Source organism: Erpetoichthys calabaricus, chromosome 9 (assembly GCF_900747795.2).
Source record: "Erpetoichthys calabaricus chromosome 9, fErpCal1.3, whole genome shotgun sequence".
NCBI lineage: Eukaryota > Metazoa > Chordata > Cladistia > Polypteriformes > Polypteridae > Erpetoichthys > Erpetoichthys calabaricus.
In genome coordinates, this window is record NC_041402.2 from 37,357,288 (window position 1) to 37,376,235 (window position 18,948).

The following is an 18,948-nucleotide window of genomic DNA, read 5'->3' on the forward strand; positions in this document are numbered from 1 at the left end:
TCTAAGAATATGTGTCAAGGGTTTACAAACACATTTACTAAACTTCTTAAGCACTCGAGGATGCATGTTATCTGATCCTGGCCTTGCGCTGTCTATTCTGCCAGATGGACTGACAATTCTTTCATCCTTACTTGACCTCAGTGTTTTAAAGTGTTAGATGTTTTGACAACTGTTATGCTGCCTGTCCACTAGCACCCTGGGAGAACATTGGTCATTTTCTCCAAAGTTGCCCTTCTCGTTTGTCTTCCAAGTTGTCCCTACCTGCAGTTCTTTAGGAGCATCCAGTCTACTGTATGTGCAGGGCACACACTTTGTGAGAGTGCTTCTCCTTCTGCACTATAGCATGATGACATACACTGTCCTTGCAAGTCCTTTCCACAACCTCCTGGACATAGCTGTTCTAGACCTTTTCGACTTATTCTTGCCTACAATATTCTTGTTCTCTGAGATACCCATATGAACAATGAAAGGGTCATCCTGAACTGAAGCTCATTGACTAAACAAGATTTAAAAATCTAAATAACCTACTTAATTAAACAGAATGTTAGAGAGGGGAATAATACTAAGTGTAAACGCCAAGTAAATTCTACTACTACATTGAGCTTTGTTGAATAGATTTAACCCTTAACATACATTACACTGCTCCTCTATCCTAACCATATTCTCATTTACCTCCACTTTCTTCTCCAGTCCTCTTTCACTGTTGTTTAAGCTCTTGGTCATGGTCATATTATGTCCACAATTAGATTTTAACCTGGGGATAATTTCCAAAACTATCCTAGGAATCTTTTCTGAACTCAAGGGTGCTTTTCAAAATCCCTTTTGAACTAGTGCACAGCTGATTTAACGTTCATGGAACTCATAACAACTTTTAACTGTTTGTCTTCTATTATAAATATAGATGTTCACATGGATCATGTGGGGGACCTCTGTTTCCACTTTCCAGACTGGGTGAACTTGCCTGTCATCTGCTCCATCAACTGTAACCTTTCTCTGCATTTGCTACTCCTGGAGAGCTGCATAGTAGACCATCCTCTGCCAGTGCTGGGCCATTATCTCTTCACCCTAAACACCTCTTCAATTGCCCCCCCTTAGTTTCTCTTATCAGTGCTATGCTGATAATATGCAGCTATACCTGATGTTTCCTCCAGAGGACATTATGGTATCAGCCAGAATCTCTGCATGTTTCACTGAAACCTGGATGAAGAAACACAATCTCAAGCTCAACTTGGCAAAGATGGACCTTCTTGTTATACCTTCTAATATGTCTGTTCAGCACGCCATATTTGTTCAACCTGGTTCACCATCACCAACACCCACCAAGCTGATACGCAACGTTGGTGAGGTAATTAATGACTAGCTGCCCTTCAGGGACTATGTTGCTATGGTCTCTCATTCTTGCAGATTAACTCTCTACAATATCCACAAGATCACACCATATCTAACAGAGCAAACAGCTCAACTCCTGGTTCAGGCTTTGGTCTTGTCACATCTGGACCACAGCCATCTACCCTGTTGGCAAGAATACTGACATGTGTCAACCAAGCTGCTACAAATGATTTAAAATGCAAGGGCACATCTGGCATTCATTAAGCAGAAAGAGACACATGTCACTCCTCTCTTCAGAGCACTACATCGGCTCCTTATAGAAGCATTAATTAAGTTCAAATCTTTAATGCTTGCATACAAAGTAGTCAAAAGATTAAGCACCTATATATATACTGTATGATGGCATTTGTGAAGTCCAAGGCTCCTTCTCAACCACTCAAGTCTGCTGATGAACAGCATCTGGTGATGCCACTGCTTATTGGTATTAAATCTCTATGTATCTCCATCCATCCATCCATTGTCTCCCGCTTATCCGAGGTCGGGTCGCGGGGGCAGCAGCTTGAGCAGAGATGCCCAGACTTCCCTCTCCCCGGCCACTTCTTCTAGCTCTTCCGGGAGAATCCCAAGACGTTCCCAGGCCAGTCGAGAGACATAGTCCCTCCAGTGTGTCCTGGGTCTTCCCCGGGGCCTCCTCCCGGTTGGACGTGCCTGGAACACCTCACCAGGGAGGCGTCCAGGAGGCATCCTGATCAGATGCCCGAGCCACCTCATCTGACTCCTCTCGATGCGGAGGAGCAGCGGCTCTACTCTGAGCCCCTCCCGGATGACTGAGCTTCTCACCCTATCTTTAAGGGAAAGCCCAGACACCCTGCGGAGGAAACTCATTTCAGCCGCTTGTATTCGCGATCTCGTTCTTTCGGTCACTACCCATAGCTCATGACCATAGGTGAGGGTAGGAACATAGATCGACTGGTAAATTGAGAGCTGAGCCTTGCGGCTCAGCTCCTTTTTCACCACAACAGACCGATGCAACGCCCGCATTACTGCGGATGCCGCACCGATCCGCCTGTCGATCTCACGCTCCATTCTTCCCTCACTCGTGAACAAGACCCCGAGATACTTGAACTCCTCCACTTGGGGCAGGATCTCGCTACCAACCCTGAGAGGGCACTCCACCCTTTTCCGGTTGAGGACCATGGTCTCGGATTTGGAGGTGCTGATTCTCATCCCAGCCGCTTCACACTCGGCTGCGAACCGATCCAGAGAGAGCTGAAGATCACGGCCTGATGAAGCAAACAGGACAACATCATCTGCAAAAAGCAGTGACCCAATCCTGAGCCCACCAAACCGGACCCCCTCAACACCCTGGCTGCGCCTAGAAATTCTGTCCATAAAAGTTATGAACAGAATTGGTGACAAAGGGCAGCCCTGGCGGAGTCCAACTCTCACTGGAAACGGGTTTGACTTACTGCCGGCAATGCGGACCAAGCTCTGGCACTGATCGTACAGGGACTGAACAGCCCTTATCAGGGGGGCCGGTACCCCATACTCTCGGAGTACCCCCCACAGGATTCCCCGAGGGACACGGTCGAATGCCTTTTCTAAGTCCACAAAACACATGTAGACTGGTTGGGCAAACTCCCATGCACCCTCCAGGACCCTGCTAAGGGTATAGAGCTGGTCCACTGTTCCGCGACCAGGACGAAAACCACACTGTTCCTCCTGAATCCGAGGCTCGACTATCCGACGGACCCTCCTCTCCAGGACCCCTGAATAGACTTTTCCAGGGAGGCTGAGGAGTGTGATCCCTCTGTAGTTGGAACACACCCTCCGATCCCCCTTCTTAAAGAGGGGGACCACCACCCCGGTCTGCCAATCCAGAGGCACTGTCCCTGATGTCCATGCGATGTTGCAGAGGCGTGTCAGCCAAGACAGTCCTACAACATCCAGAGCCTTGAGGAACTCCGGGCGTATCTCATCCACCCCCGGGGCCCTGCCACCAAGGAGTTTTTTGACCACCTCGGTGACCTCAGTCCCAGAGATGGGGGAGCCCACCTCTGAGTCCCCAGGCTCTGCTTCCTCATTGGAAGGCATGTTAATGGGATTGAGGAGGTCTTCGAAGTATTCCCCCCCACCGACCCACAACGTCCCGAGTCGAGGTCAGCAGCGCACCATCCCCACCATATACAGTGTTGACACTGCACTGCTTCCCCTTCCTGAGACGCCGGATGGTGGACCAGAATCTCCTCGAAGCCGTCCGAAAGTCATTCTCCATGGCCTCCCCAAACTCCTCCCACGCCCGAGTTTTTGCCTCAGCAACCACCAAAGCCGCATTCCGCTTGGCCTGCCGGTACCTATCAGCTGCCTCCGGGGTCCCACAGGACAAAAGGGTCCTGTAGGACTCCTTCTTCAGCTTGACGGCATCCTTCACCGCCGGTGTCCACCAGCGGGTTCGGGGATTGCCGCCACGACAGGCACCGATCACCTTACGGCCACAGCTCCGGTCAGCTGCCTCAACAATAGAGGCACGGAACATGGCCCATTCGGACTCAATGTCCCCCATCTCCCTCGGGATGTGGTCGAAGTTCTGCCGGAGGTGGGAGTTGAAGCTACTTCTGACAGGGGGCTCTGCCAGACGTTCCCAGCAGACCCTCACAACACGTATGTATCTATGTATCTATGTATCTCCTAGAAAGTAAAATGAGCTGCCAATCTCCATCTTCAATGTGTTTAAGAAACATTTGATGACTCTCTTGTTTGGTTCATTTCTGTGTAACTGATATTAGCTGTCAGGTTTTATTATCAAGGAATATTATTAGAGCTTGTATTTTTGTTCTGAACTCTCCACTTGTGATGACCAATTCAGTAACCTTGTCCCATAACACTTGTTCTCAAACAGTTACTCACACCTTTTTTTGTAAAACACTTTATATAAAAGTGTCTGCTATGCAAATAAATGTAAATGTAAACTGTAGGAGGTAACATAACATAACACTCCCAAATCTCCTTAGTTCAGTCTAAGGTTGCAGAGATTCAGGGCCTACCCCAGCAGCATCAGGCACATGGCAAAAACAAGGTGCCAGCCCAGCATGGCATCCACTCACAGACACAGCTACACTCATCTGCTGCCAATTACCCTAACTGCCACAACTCTGAGGATGTAGTAGAAAAATCAGAAACAAGCACAAACTGACGTGGAGAGAATTTGGATGGACAATAATCAAGCGTAGTGTTCAAAGCCGGAACGCTGGACCAGTATGACAGTATTGCCTAATTTTTATATTTTTTCTTTTTTCTGTCTTAATCTTGTAAAGTACTTTGAGCTACATCATTTGTATGAAAGCATGCTATATAAATAAATGTTGTTCATAATTATAGATGTTAGCCCCCTTAAAAACTACATTTACCCAAACTGGCACGTTAAGAGATCTTCTTTGTTTTTCTGGTGGCTGTTGTTGGGGCTTTTTGCTTTTTGTTTTGCAGCTATTTTATCCTTTTTGAATAAAAGGATAAAATGCTTCTGAGGGACTACATTGAAGGTCTTGCATTGTGATTCTAAAAGAGTTTATACCAATTGAATAGGCAAAGAGAGGAGCATTACCACCACAGCAAATAATAAAAGTGATCTGGATATCGTGTGGGGAGGACTGCACAGGTCCCTCCCAAAAAATTACACTTGTTTATAAAGTAGACATACAAAGGAAATCCAATGTCATCTCTAATAACTGATGACACTCTTCATCTCTGGAAGTGATTTGTCACTATGGCCTTGGGCTATGGGCTAAGACTCACTTGACTAAATCCCATAAACCACAGTTTAACTATGTCAACCATTTTCTAACAATTGCCTGTTTCTCTTAATATATTTCCACTGTCAGATCTTACAAGAGTGGCTGCCCTACTCAAATGAAAGTTGGGGTACTCATGACACAATACATACTAAGGGGACAATTTATTAGGTCTTACTTCCAACTGATATAACTACTTCCACTTCCTGTGTAAGTTGATGATGAAATATTGTGTAAAGACAATGCATCTTAAAGCAAGAGGGTAAGTACAGCTATGGGTGTGTGTGTATAATTCAAAGGAAGAATGGATGAAAGAAAAGATATAAGTGTGGCTTGACACCATAAGATAGTGTGTGTGCATGTGATGCCCCATGTGCCCGCACACTTCCCAGGGCATTGATAGTCATTGATAGACCGATGATGGACTAGGGAGAAAGTGGAAACAAATGAGAGACTTACAAAACAAAAGCTGTAACAGTTTATTCATACATTGAGAATATAAAGTGGAGTCAAAAATATGCAAAACAGAGCACATCTCCAAACAATAAATAAATAATCCATAAAATCAAAATCAGTGTTCCGTTCCTAGAGTATAGTGGGAAAAGGATCTCTTACTCAACATTTCAGAAAAAGAGTGGAGGGCAGCCAAGCACAGAATTCACCCGAGCTCCATATGCGCAAAGCATATAATTATTCAACTTAAAATCTTTTTTGAGCACATCTATCTTGTTTAAAAATTTTCCAAAATGTTTCCAGGGCAAGATTCAACCTGCGAACATTGCAATCGAACTCCAGCCTCACTGAGCCACGTTTTGAGTGTGCACCAAATTAACATCATTCTGGACCAAAATCTTTAAATGGCTTTCAGACAGCCTTGGTGTCCCAATCCCTCCTAATCCACTAGCAGCTGTGTTTTGTGGACTCTCACATGGGCTTAAAGTGGAGAAGGACACACAAACTGTGATTGCCTTTACTTTTAATCTGTAGACTTATCTTGTTCAACTGGAAGAATTCTAGCCCACCTCTTTTAAGTCAGTGGGTAACTGATGTCTTATACTACTGTATTTGAATTTGGAAAAAATCAAATTCTCTCTTAGAAGATCTGTTCAAAACGTTTTTAAAACCTGTCAGGATCTAATCAATAACATTTTAGAATAACCATTCTCAAATATTGGGGAAAAGGATTCTCTTACCTCTTTTCTACTCTTAAAGTTTTACTCTGGCTGTTGGAATTCCTCTCTTTCTCATGGGTTGGGGATCAATTGGATTTAGTTTTGTTAAGTATGACTTGTTTGTATGGAATGTTACTTGCCTGTAATAAATTCAATAAAATGTTAAAAAAAAAAAAGTGTTCCGGGATGTTTAATATCCGATATGCAAACCAAATAAATAGGTTAAAATCTAACACCTAAAGCTAAATCACACGTGTTCTCCTTTCTTACTCACTTTCCCGATCCTTGTCAGGACCTCGGATATCCAATGGATGCAGCCCACCATATCCTTCTGATCCACCACCTCAGCCAGTACTGGTGGACTAGCAGCTTCCACTCTTTTGATCACAGCTATGTAGAGACCCTATCCTTCCACCCTAATCTTCTCTTTCTCTCTTGACAGCTCTGCCGTTCAGCTTGTCAGCTGCCAAGAGAACATCTACCACTCTGAGCTCCTTCAGCTCTCTATCCACACACTTCTTAAACTCATCAGCAGCAGGGCACTGTCCAATTCATTCTCCTCAGTTTACTTCTCCAAAACTTGTGATTGTTTTCTTTCAATTTCATTTTTTTCTTCTCTGTCTCATTTCTTGATTCTTTTTCCTACTGTACAATCCCTGCTCCCATTTTTTATTAATATAGTGCTCAGTCGGTGCCTCCTGATTGCTGCATATTGTAGCTGCAGCCCAGTAATCATCAATTAATTCCGGCACATGTGTTCTCCCACACCAACCTGAGCAATACGAGTTGTGCCGCAATTACTAAAAGGAATTAACAGTTAAAACTCTTCACATTAATTCACACCCCCTACTCGTCTCACAATAGTATATCTGCAAGTAGCCCTTTTGAGGTGTCCCTTCATGACAGTGTCATGGGTATAATGAGCATAGGGCACAACCAAAGAAATATTCATCCAACAGCGGTCTGGTGTTGAAAATAAACCATTGGAGAGATGGAGGATAACACAAATTATTCAGTAAACCCGACAAGCCATATGTCATCAGTCAATTAAAAGCTAAGTATAACAGTGGGACTGAAAGATTAATAAGAGTATTCAAAATTCAAGGAACCTCGTCACATATAAGGCATGACATCCAAAGACTCAAATGAGTTCCAGTGGTCTAAAGAACACAAACACTCAAATTAGTCAGACTGCAAAAACATAGCCCAATTATCTGAATATTGTTACCAACTTCATGGCACACAAGATAACAAATTTAGGGCTGTGTTATAATATTCCATACCACTAAGGTAAAAGACCCATGATATGGACTCATAAATCTGATACTGACCTCAGCTTGATGTCACCATAATGGTCAACTAATTTTCCGTAGTATGAGCTGGAACAAGAAATTACGGATAGAGTATTTGACACATTGGATTCAACCCACCTTGACACCTTGTTGAGTCCATAACCACATCAAGAAAACTGGTGAATAACCTGCTATTAGGCAGGCTTAACAAATAAAGTGGTCACTTTGTGCACAAACTCACAACCGCCATGAGTGAAGCAAGACATTGTCCGAGTGACTTGAATATGAGGCTCTTAAATCCTAAGGAAGGATAAAAATGAGCGTTACTTGAAGTCGGAAGTGTAGCACTTTCCCAAAATTACATGCAATTAAATCCATCATATTTTACAAAAGTAGCATTTTAGGTTCTAATACAGATACTAGCAGCATTGCTGTTTTTAGGTCTTTTTATTCACCCTACTATTTTTACATTTTTGCACCTTATTTATAGTCCCTTAGATATACTGGTAATGAACATTTGGTCAACACGTGTCTTTGTATATACTGTATCTTCATTGACTTTAGAATTATTATTATTTTATACTAGACTTGATGTTATTTTAGAAGAATTAATTGGATAGGACTGGCAAGCTTTGGGGCTGAATGGCCTGTTCTCATGTAGATTATTCTATTTGCTTTTGATAAAAGCATTTGAGAAAGAACCAAATGTACACGTGTCCTACAAAATGTAACAAGCATATTACTTAAAGATATGACTATCAAATATTACTTGCCAATCAAATACACTACAACATTTATTTTTACTATTATTTTATTTTTGTTCTAGAAGCTTGAAAGCAGCATGGTTGTGCACTGCACCATCACAAATACAGCACCTTGGATTTGATTCCTACGTTGAGTTTACATGTTCTTCTTATGCCTGTGTGGGGTCTTCCATTGGGTACACTGATTTTCCTCCTATATCTATAAGTGTTTGAAGATTAGGTTAACAGAGTGGTCAGTCTAACAGAGTGGTGGCCCTGAAGCTAGGGATCTGTGCGGGCAATCAGAAGGTTTACCAGTTCGAATCCCATAAACACCAGAAGTGACTCTACTCCATTGGGCCCTTAACCTGCAATTGCTCCGTCCTGGGTATGACGTTAATCTGCATCCAGCCCTGTAAGCAGGTCCTAAGACTTGCAGGGAAAACTCAGGGGTTGGTGGCAGGATTGGCACTCCAGCTACTGTAAAAAACCTCACACTGTTTAGTCTGGTGCTAAGGTGTCGCCTGTTGCACAGCTACATTTAGATCTCAATCTGGGTGGTGTAGTGGGTGCAGCAACATGCACTTGCTCCCAACCTCCTCCTTAGGTTAACCTGGTGATTCCACACTAAGTGTGAGTCATTTCTGCATTAGACTGGTGCCCTGTTCAGGCCTGGCACCTGTCTTGCACCCAGTGTTGCCAGAGTAGGCCTCAAGCTTATGTGACCCTAAATTAGACTAAGCTGATTTGATAATATGAAGTTATGTTATGTCCCGACATAATGGACATCCCCCCTGTAAAATAACCAGGCTCACTTCTCCGATTGTCACATGTTTTCTGACAATCTTCATGTTTTATTTATGTCATCATGACAGTTGCAGTTGAATGTGAAAACAATACAACGTTGACCAACAATGTCTGTGTTCCCATCTTTAACCATTATCTGATATATGCTTGCAAAAGTCAAGGTGAAAATTTCATGAATTGATAATGCTTTAGTTTAGGTACTGTGAAAATATATCTACTACTCATTTACTTTCAACAAGATCTCAACAAACACTTCTTTGGGTTTCCATAACACTTGCAAAACATCAGTATAAGTGTTTCTTCATCTCTGCAATGTGACCATCTAATCAAACTTCACTTTGGTGTGGTCTGAGGTGTCTTAACTGTGACGCATTTCCCTTGATATTACATATTTAGTTTAAGATCTGTGAGTCTTTCATATTAACAAGTAATTTTAACATCATGCCAATATGCCGCACTGCACAGAGATGAATAACCCATCTAGTGATGTTTTATAAGGGATATGAAGACCAAGAGAAGACTTTTGCTAAGGTATTGTTACATAACAGAAGATGCATTTTTCCTGTAGCTAAACTGAAGTGTTACCCTTAATTTTTTAAGTTTCATAAGACATTTAATAAAAGCATGTGGTTCAAATGAACGTGTCCTTTTCTGGCATTTTCTCTCACTGGATTATGAACATGCATAAATGAGGCTGATAGCATGGATGCAACTGTTACCTGAATACAGTGGATTCCAATAATGTAAGTCATATTGTGGAAATCGCAATATGCATGTTAACTTTGAGACGACCCCCTGTAAATGTAATGACAATATTCTTTATTACCGTAACTCTTGTCACACACGCGCAATTAGGGGGCAGCCAACGGGCCCGAAGGAGCGTGAAAGAAGAAAAGATGCGAATGTAGCATGAAGTACTAATGCCTTTCTCCCTTCTTTACTAGAAAAATAGAGGATTAGAGAACGAACCTTTCGGAAGTCCTCCAGCCTATAGAAGACTTCACTTCTGGATCTCACTCACCACGTGACGTTTCCACCCTGCACTACTAACTTCACCTCCAGTCCCATTGTGATGACCTCATTTCCAGCTCCCGATGATGAAGTCATCTCCATCGCTCACTGTCCACATCATTCCCATTTCCTCAGTCATCCTTACTTCCTGCCACTAATCCATAAAAGCCCATTGAAGATTGTTTTGGTTGTCAGTTGCATGATTTTTGCATCGTTTGACCATAGTATCAGTCACAATGGACTGCCTGGACCCACAAATATCATAAGGGGAATTCCCCCAATCCTTAATCTGTTTCTTTGTCCATTTATTTCTCCACACTCTCTAGTTTCTGTATTACATCTTGCCTGAAGAAGGGGCTTGAGTTGCCTCGAAAGCTTGCATATTGTAATCTTTTTAGTTAGCCAATAAAAGGTGTCATTTTGCTTGGCTTTTCTCTCCACACTCTCTATATAAACATATTTCCATGTTTTAATTATATGGATGGCTGAAATGTTTTGCAGAATGATTTTTATTGCTACTAAGTTATTATACAGTAGAATTGTTTAAACATAGCCATAGGATAACTGATGTTTTTTGATACGATCCTCATTTTGACTACATAATATCCATCAACCTCAACAACCTCTGGCCAATGAGACCCAAATGCACACATCCTCTCTTTCACTGGTCTCGATCCTGCACTATTCTCTAGTTCTATAATCATATCATCACTCCCAAAACTATCCTCAAGCTTGGTATCTTCAAAAATATGAGACTACAAGATCTGGGCTGTAGGTTGGCTAAAGAAGAAGAACCATCTGAGTTTTGCGATTGCTTCCTGTGTTTGCAAACCTGGGTGTGGTTGTGAATTGCTATGTTGAAGGAGGGTTCTAGAAACCAGCGTGTGAGGTCTTCTTAAATGCTTCAGCAACTTGGTAAGAAATTGAATGTAAAGATTTGAGATGACTGTTTAACTACATGGTATAATCATCCCTTCTGAACCACCAAAACAGCTGCTATTACTTTCCTCACTCAAAGGATAACCTTGATTGTCTCCTTTGGTTCTAAGTGACGCACCCTTGAATTATCCCCAGTGACAATCAAGCTTTCATCCCCAGCCTTAAAATGGGAGAACAAAACTGAATGCAGAATTTCATGATAAATGGTTAGACTTTTAATGCAACACCCTTTTATGTGCTTTAATTCAAGTGGGACAAATCTAATTCATTACAGAATAAGCTGACAACATGCTCTGTTTAATTTATTAATTTGTTTCTAAATTCTTTAACGTTGTTCAATACGTATTCTTCCACCTGTCTTCTTCCAGGCAATAAACATCTACTCTTCTCTTCTCTAGAACATTGTAAACTAGCACATTGAGTGAATCAACATTCCAAATCCCAAAATGATATTTGCAAAAATAATTTTTTTTGCAAAATTGACACCCCTGATTACCATACAGACATTGGTCTGGGGTCTGGCCCAGAGTTGTGCCCTTGATCACCAAATAGCCATGGTCAAGATTGAGTGCAACGCTGTACCCCCAAATCGTCAGACCGATCTTTACAATAATTCACTTCAGAAGACATGATTCATGGCTGAAACGGAGCTGGGGGGCACGCCAGGTGCAGTGGAACCAAAGTAGCCCTGGGAAAAGAAGCCAGTTGTTTTGTATGCAAGCAGAGTAAATGTGATCTGAAAGAAAGGCCAAAAATCACATAGCTCGTCCTTGATGGCCAAAACTATGAAATCTGTGATACCTTCTGTTATCTTGGGGACACTCTGACTGCAGTAGGGGGATGTGATGTACAAATGCCATTGCAGCAAGAATAAGATTCACATCGGCAAAGTTTAGAGAACTTTCTGGAGAGCCTCTAACCAAAGGAGTTTCTCTAGAAATAAAAGGCGTAGTTTACAAAGCATGTGTACGGCCAGGCAGGCTGTATGATTGTGAGATATGGGCCATGAAGGGTGGGGAAGTTACGGCTATACAGCAAATGGAGAAGAGGATGCTCAGGTGGATTGCTGAAGCGTCAATGAGAGTGCACAGAATAAATCGTGTTTAATGTGGGAGAAGGTGCAGAAAAAAATAAGTAAAAGTCACTTGTGTTAGTTTGGACATGTGCAAAGATGAAGACAAGTGGATCAAGAAAATCATGATCTTCCAACTTAGCAGAAGCCGGTCCAAAGGCTCAACCCTACTGACTGGGAAAAGTAGCCTCTAAACATATGACGACGATGATGATGATTTTGTTTCTGAATTATTTTGAAACCCTCACAGTTTATTCAATTCCAGTTCCCATGAAGCTTATACCTATTCCAGAAGCAATGGGTGCGAAATGGGAGCTGACCCTGGACCTGTCACCTCATACATCAGGGTACACTCAAAGGCTCTACACCTCACTAACCACTAATCCAAATTTGTACAAATCATAATTTGTCATTCAAACCTGTATTTTTCATCAATCAATTCTTCATCATTGCTGTTAAATACAGTTGTCTTAATTTAACTTTGATGTTTATGTTTTTTACCACAAAAAGTAGGAATCGTTTACAACTCTTCTGCAATATTTTCTACTTCTTTCTTTCATCTGCTCTGTCTGTCTTTGTTACTCTTAAGCTATCTTTCCTCCCTTTATTTTACCATCTAATTCCTTTAATATATTTCACTACTCTTTTGAACTGTATATGCAATTAGATGGTAAAGATGTACCAGAAGAGATGCTTTCCAAAATAAATTATGATCAACTGAAATAACATGACAATCAAGAAGGCTGTTATTTTTATAGGAGTATTTCAAGAATGAAATACTAATTAAGCATTAAACAAAGAGCAGGAGGAGAAAGAACAAAAAGAAAAAAAAAAACAAACAAACAAAGAATTAAAATCTGGCCAGCAAGCCTGATTGTGAAGAATTAGTAAAGATGAAGGAAGGATAATTTTAGCCGAGTGTTTTTATTTTAAATGATCAGAGGCATCAGTTAGTGAAAGAACAAAGCGGTAAATATTTAGGAAGAAAGGGCTCTGTATGAAAGAAGAAAACAAAAGAGTTCATTAGAAGGAAGTATGCAATGTGAGTAGAAGTGTAGTGTATATCAGATGAAATCTATGAATACAAATCAGGCAAGATGAGAAGGAATTTTACATCAGGCATTGTCTATCACCCACCTTATCTGCCTGCGAGATCACTCGTGCTGCAGTGCAGCTACACTTCTGTCAGCTGTTTCATCTTTCTTTGCCTTCTCTTCTCTTATCGCCTCAGCTGATGGATCCAAGGAAAGCCAGTCTTGCACCTTAGCGAGATCACTGTCCTCATCTTCATCTGGAAAATCAATGCAGATAGAAGCCTCTGAGTCGTCTACAAAGGCACTGCCAACGCCATGAGCTCCACGACTGAACCCTTATGGGACTTGAGGGTGACACCCTGTCGACCTGTAGAAAGCAACGCAGACACCTTTAAACTAAGCCTATCTTACAGATTTAACAGGGTTGGCACCCTCTTTGTTCAGTGGGAAAACAAACAAACAGGTCTCAAAGTATCCAGAAAAAAGGGAAGAAACAAGCAACAGACAGCCATTATTTCTTCACATAGAAATAACATTTACAAGGAATCAGGGATAGTATTCGAAAAGTGAGAGGCTAAGTATCCCTGCTTAGTTCAGATCTCATATGAACTGAATGGAAATACTTTCCCAAGCTCCTCTAAACAGGGATGAGGCACTGGGGCACAGAAGTCATTTCAAATCATGGTTTCCAGCTGGCGATATAAAAGTGTTGATCACCTCAGCAAGCACCCAAATGTGTTATAATCTATTAAATCACACCTGGCATCAGCCCAGCTGGTGTATGAAAGGCCGACTTCTAACCTTACCAGATAGCTCCTCAATGTCTTGCTGCAAATTATTGATATTTTTAATATTTAGAAAAAACCTGACTGCCAGGTAGTTCACCATGAAGTAGACATTTTATATTCTATGATACACATTCACCTTGTTATAGAAATCAAACTTGTGTGTTTTCAGTATATTTTGCTAACTTGATACATTTTTCTTTTTCACTTTCATTTCATTATGTATTAAACACGTTACACCTAAGAAAATTAATCCATCTATCAATTTACTGGATTCACACAATCCAGGCCTGCAGCTTTAATGTAAAAGATGAACCAACCCTGGATGGGGTGCCGGTTCATCACAGGGCCAAGTAGTTAAGTGCTGTTTCATTTTTCTTTTAAGTTACTTCCTAAGTTATTCTTTTTCTATTACAGAGAGACAGAGCCTATTCTGGGAACCACTGCTGTTTAAAACAGGAACCCACCTTAGACAGGATGCCAGTCCATGGTAGGGAAGACTAAAATACACATTTACACTCATTCACTCCAGGTCAGTTTAAATACACCATACCAACTAACCTGCATGCCAATGGGTTGCAGGAGGAAAGCAAAGTATTTTGGACAGAACCCATACTGACTACAGACGAGTGGAACTTGCGTCTGACATCATGAATACATTTCAGAGACTAGTCCTGGACTACATGACTCCAGTTGTGGTAGATCATCTGCACCAACTGCAGTTTGCCTGTCGGACAAAGATTGGAGTGGAGGATGCAATTGTTTATCTGCTCCACGAGGCTTATTCCTACCTGGACAAAGTTGGTAGCACTATAACTATGCTTATGTTAATTGATTTCTCCAGCGCCTTCAATACCATCCATCCATCCCTGTTAAGGGGTAAACTCAGAGATATGCTGGTGGGAAAACCTGTGGTGTCCTGGATAACGGACTCTCTGTCAGGGAGACCACAGTCTGTGAGGCTCAAGGGCTGGACCACCACAAGGAACAGGCCAGTCTGCTTTACTCTTCACTCTGTACACCTTGGACTACAAATATAACACCAGGTCAAGTCATATGGAGAAATTCTCAGATGATTCTGCACTAATGGGGTGTATTGATAAAGGGGATGAGGCAAAGGAGAGGAGAACATTGAATTGCCTGTAATTTAATATCAGCAAAACCAAGGAACTGTTTACTGACCTTTGCAGCAACAAAGAGCCTCCATATCTCGTCACTATTCAGGGAGTCGATGAGAACTGGTCCACTCCTACAAGTACTTGGGGGTCCACATCGATGACAGGTTGGAGTGGTCTGGGAACACAGAGGATCATTATAAGGGCAGAGCAGACTCTTCTTCCTTAGAAGTATGTATTCCTTTTATATGGGAAGTGACATCCTTCATGTCTTCTGCAACTCTGTGATGGCCAGTGAGACTTTCTACGCTGTGGTGTGCTGGGCTGGTAACATCATTTCAAGAGATGCACCACTGAATCAACAAGCTATATAAAAGGGCAGAGGCAAATATAGGAGGCACTCAGGACCCTCTAGAGGTCGCAGAGAAGAAGAGAATGAAAACAAACTGAGTGCCATTATGAACAATGCTACACATCATTCCTCTCACACTCTAACACTGAGGACTTTCAGCCAATGAATTATTCAGCAAAAGTGTGACAAGAAACACTGCTGGGTGCTCCATTATACCAACAGCAATACGTACAGTATGTATAGTGTCTCACTGGGACTGGACCTGCCAAGTCAGAAGTTTCCTTTTCTTTCTTTCTTTTTAAAATTTTCTTCTTTTTTAGCAATTCTGGTGTATGTTCAGACCATAGTGTGTTGGTAAATATATTTATCCATCTATTTATATATTTAAAGATCTTCTGTAAAAAGCCAAATTTCCCCATGGGGTCAAATCTATCTATCCATCTATAGTGTGTGCTTGGTGTGTGGGTGTGTTTGTGTGTGTCCTGCGGTGGGTTGGCACCCTGCCCGGGATTGGTTCCTGCCTTGTGCCCTGTGTTGGCTGGGATTGGCTCCAGCAGACCCCCGTGACCCTGTGTTCGGATTCAGCGGGTTGGAAAATGGATGGATGGATGGATGTTTGGCTGAGGGTGGCACGGTGACGCAGTGGGTAGCGTTGCTGCCTCATGGTTAGGAGACCCGGGTTCACTTCCCAGGTCCTCCCTGCGTGGAGTTTGCATGTTCTCCCCGTGTCTGCATGGGTTTCCTTTGGGTACTCCGGTTTCCTCCCACGGTCCAAAGACATACAGGTTAGGTGGATTGGCGATTCTAAATTGTCCCATGTGTGTGCATGCCCTGCGGTGGGCTGACGCCCTGCCTGGGGTTTGTTTCCTGCCTTGCGCCCTGTGTTTGGCTGGGATTGGCTCCAGCAGACCCCCCGTGACCCTGTAGATATGATATAGCGGGTTGGATAATGGATGGATGTTTGTCTGATACCTTTTCTACTGCAACTTACAAGGTCAAAATACAGTACAATTGTTTGCTTATATATTTTACAATTCGAAGACATGGAAGTTAAATGACTTACTCAAGGTCACATAGCAAGAATTGAACTGAGTGCCATTATGAACAATGCTGCACATCATTCCTCTCACACACTAACACTGAGGACTTTCAGCCAATGAACCCTGTGGTTTAAAGCTCAGTGCCTTACACTTATATTTACGTCTATTTACTTTTATATAAAGAGACTTACAAAATAGATCAACATAACTGAGTAAATATCAGTCCGGGGGGAATGTTTTAGTGTTACACGACAAGGTTACAAAATAGATCATCACAAGTGAAATACTCAGAAAAAATGAAAGCACGTTATAATCCCTAGGTTACAATGCCTAACAGCTACTGCCAGACGGAAATTCATCAAAAAAGAGAGGCTTTAACTGCTTCTTAAACACATTGAGGGAGTCAGAATTATGAATGTAGGTGGACAGCTCATTCAACCATGTAAAAGCTACACAGGAAAAGAGTCTGGTTTGAGATTTAATTCCACACAGAGGTGGCATCACCATATGCTGTACAACACCAGACCAGAGTGGTCAAGAAGAAGCACAGAACCTCACAAGTGTCTCCATATGTAGAGTTGCTAACTCACTGACTACTCTAAAAAGAGAGCATCAAAGATTTGATCTTAACATGTGCTGCTATAGGGAGCCAATGTAGTGATCTGAAAAGAGGAGTGCCATGTGCCCACCTCAGCTGATTGAACAGAATAATCTGCAGCTGCTTTGTAGCACACGATGATACTCCTGCCAACATGGGTTCAGATGTGAGAAGACCAAAGCCTTGACCAGAAGTTGTACTGCTTCTTAGTTAAAATGAATGCAGCAAAATCCTGTTAAACCCTGGAGGAAGCCTGATGCACTTTACAAGAAACCAGCAAGACAATGACCCCAAACATAAAGCCAAAGCTACACAGGAATGGCTTAAAAACAACAATGTTAACTTCCTGGAGTGGCCGAATCAGAGTCTAGGTCTAAATTCAAATGGAAATTAGTGGCTGGACTTGAAAAAAGGCTGTTCACTAACAACCAACAAGACACCTGAGATAGCTTGAGCAGTTTGGCAATGAAGAATGGGGACAAATGGCAGAGTGGAGAAGTGTAAAGCAGATACTCAAGACTGTAGTGGCTGCCAAAGGAACATCTTCTAAAGACTAACTTGAAGGGGATGAGTACTTATGCAAGCAATTATTTTGTGTTTTTAGACCATTGTGCAGAGGTCTTGTTTCACTTTGACATTCTGTTGATCAGTTTCAAGGAAGTCAACTATAAATCCTCAGCGATTGAATGTTGCCGTGTGAAAATCTCCAAGTGGGTGAATACTTTTTATAGGCACTGTGTCCAGGAAGGGAGTTCAAAAACGTAAAAGGAATCACACAGATCACTGTCCAAATGGAGATGTCAGTTGTTGATGTGGGTTAGCAGTAGTTTTAGATATTCTGGAGCATTGCTAAGTCCATTACACATTTTTAGATGATGTTTTTAATCTGACAGGAAGTCACTTTAGTTGAACCAGCTATGGCATAGTTTCTCAAACATATCGGTTTGGGTTTTGGGTTGCTGTCTTTTGGGATGTGACTCACCGTTGTATTCAATTGGAATAGGCCACAGACATTTAGAGAAGTGTTTCATGATAGACCACCATGGGCAGTTTAAATAATCAGCACTGCTCTGCTATCGATGTCTGCAGAGACTCTCCAAAGAGGACAGACCCATGCGCTATGACTGTCTGCGGCGACTCTCCAAGTGGGGCAAGATCTCACATCCCCACCTAGGACTGTGTGTTGCGAATCTCCAAGGGGGACAGATCTAACCTGCCCCTCTCCAAGGGAGACCTTTCCCCGATCTACCCATGACTGTTGGCAGCGATTCTCTTGATAGGGTCTCAAAGACACTAAGTAGGGCAAGATTGGACCATGAGAAAATAAAAACTAAGAAACACTGGGCTATGGTATGATCTGAACACTGCATTTGTCCTTATGGAAGGGTTGTAGCAGCTGCAATTTGAACTTCATGGAGTCCATCCATAATTTCAAATAGAAAATCTTCAAAGTGGAAATCAAAATAAAACTGGTAGTTGCCACCCTGTGTTGCTAACAACAAGTTTGAACTCACCCATTTTTAACTGCCCCCTCCTGCCTGGCAAAATAATTTAATTTAATACAGTTCACACCAACTATATATTTTCTGTGACACCTTAACACATTAACATTGGTTATGGTGGGGAGAGGGATCTGATGCTTGTTATAAAGGAAGAAACTGAGAAGAATTTGCAATGCCAACAATACATTTTAACAAGCTGTGACCTGCTGGTCCAAATCACGCATAAGCATAAAAGTATGAATACAGGATTGTTATATTTAAAAATGCAGGTGCCAGCAAGCAGGCAAACAAATATGTATCATTTACTATTTCTGTATTATTTTTGGCTTACTGTGCTGGAACATTTGTTAAAAAAAAGAGTAGGGATTG

General features: G+C 42.1%; 1 long non-coding RNA gene across 1 annotated transcript in view; it reads right to left on the reverse strand.

Moving 5' to 3' along the window:
• Positions 1 to 7,722: 7,722 nt before the first annotated feature.
• LOC127529195 (uncharacterized) overlaps positions 7,723 to 18,948 on the reverse strand; it is a 76,159-nt gene continuing 64,933 nt past the window's right edge. The window contains exons 5-6 of the long non-coding RNA XR_007935879.1: positions 13,291 to 13,444; positions 7,723 to 7,881 (exon numbers count right to left, since the gene is read on the reverse strand). This is a non-coding gene — a long non-coding RNA (uncharacterized LOC127529195). The remainder of the gene's footprint in view (positions 7,882 to 13,290; positions 13,445 to 18,948) is intronic.